General features: G+C 44.1%; 1 protein-coding gene across 1 annotated transcript in view; it reads right to left on the reverse strand.

Annotated features, from left to right (window-relative positions):
• Nucleotides 1-1,625, reverse strand: part of fbxl16 (F-box and leucine-rich repeat protein 16) — a 103,995-nt gene that overhangs the window by 101,218 nt on the left and 1,152 nt on the right. The window lies entirely within an intron of this gene.

Raw genomic sequence — 1,625 nt, forward strand, 5'->3', positions numbered from 1 at the left:
GTCTCTCTGTCTGTCTCTCTGTCTCTCCATCTCTCTACCTCTCTCTCCGTCTCTCTGTCTGTCTCTCTCCGTCTCTCTGTCTGTCTCTCTCTCTCTCTGTCTCTCCATCTCTCTCTCTCTCTGTCTCTCTCTCTCTGTCTGTCTCTCTGTCTGTCTGTCTCTCACTCTGTCTCTCTCTCTCTCTGTCTCTCTGTCTGTCTCTCTGTCTCTCTATCTCTCTATCTCTCTCTCCGTCTCTCTCTCTGTCTCTCCATCTCTCTCTGTCTCTCTCTCTCTGTCTGTCTCTCTGTCTGTCTCTCTCTGTCTGTCTCTCTGTCTCTCTCTCTCTCTGTCTCTCCCTCTCTCTCTCTCTCTCTGTCTCTCTCTCTCTGTCTGTCTCTCTGTCTCTCTGTCTGTCTGTCTCTCTGTCTCTCTCTGTGTCTCTCTGTCTGTCTGTCTCTCTGTCTCTCTCTCTCTCTCTGTCTGTCTCTCTGTCTCTCTCTCTGTCTGTCTCTCTGTCTCTCTCTCTGTCTGTCTCAAAATCAAAGGGACACATGGAGGACTGAGAAACATAATAAACAGATAAAAACTTGGAGCAGACTTTTTGTTGTAGAATAATTAGCCTGCTTGATCAAATGTATCCCCAGTATAGGAAGATAAATGTTGTGTGAACGGCCTGTGACGGTACATTCATCTTAAATGTGCAAAGAGACAAACAAAAAAAGCGTTTGGGGTTTTAAAGGTTTTGTCTATTTCTGGAAACACGACGAAACAATAAAAAATAAGTTTCTGCCTGTCGGCTCATTTGTCTCAGATAATTTAAACTTTTTGAAGTTTCTTTTATAAAGCGCAGCTTTTCTTCGACTTTATAAACGTTTGCTTAATTCTTTTCAGTTAAGATATTAGAGGCCAGAAGGAGGTTGTCCACAAGATGTTTTGGCCCTCGGGCCAGACCTTGCTGCTTTAGAGACGTTAACAGAGCTGTAAATAAACAAACGTTGAACATTTTTAAAACCAATCTGAAACAAACTTATTGTAAATGGACTGTACTTTTATAAAGTCGTGCTCATCAAGACACTCAAAGCTCGTTCAACACAATCTGTGCCTTATTCACTCATTCATACAGCTCTATACTAGATCTCTACAAACATAATCAGTTCTTTATCACATTCACCGATGGGACACACATCGGAGGAAATGAGGGGTCAGTGTCTTGCCCAGGGACACTTCAGCATGTGGCTGCTGGTGGAATCGAACCCCCAACTCTCCCACTGGAGAACGACTGCTCCAACCACTCGGCCACAGCCGCCCCGTATGAGTATGAGTATGAGTATGAGTATGAGTATGAGTACGAGTACGAGTGTGAGTATGAGTATGAGTATGAGTATGAGTACGAGTGTGAGTACGAGTACGAGTACGAGTGTGAGTGTGAGTGTGAGTGAGTGTGTGTGTGAGTGTGAGTGTGAGTATGAATGTGAGTGTGAGTGTGTGTGTGTGTGAGTGTGAGTGTGAGTGTGAGTATGAGTATGAGTATGAGTGTGAGTGTGAGTGTGAGTATGAGAGTGAGTATGAGTATGAGAGTGAGTATGAGTACGAGTGTGAGTATGAGTATGAGTATGAATGTGAGTGTGAGTGTGAGTGTGAGT

Source organism: Nematolebias whitei, chromosome 15 (genome assembly GCF_014905685.2).
Source record: "Nematolebias whitei isolate Nwh7 chromosome 15, NemWhi1, whole genome shotgun sequence".
In the NCBI taxonomy this organism is placed as follows: domain Eukaryota; kingdom Metazoa; phylum Chordata; class Actinopteri; order Cyprinodontiformes; family Rivulidae; genus Nematolebias; species Nematolebias whitei.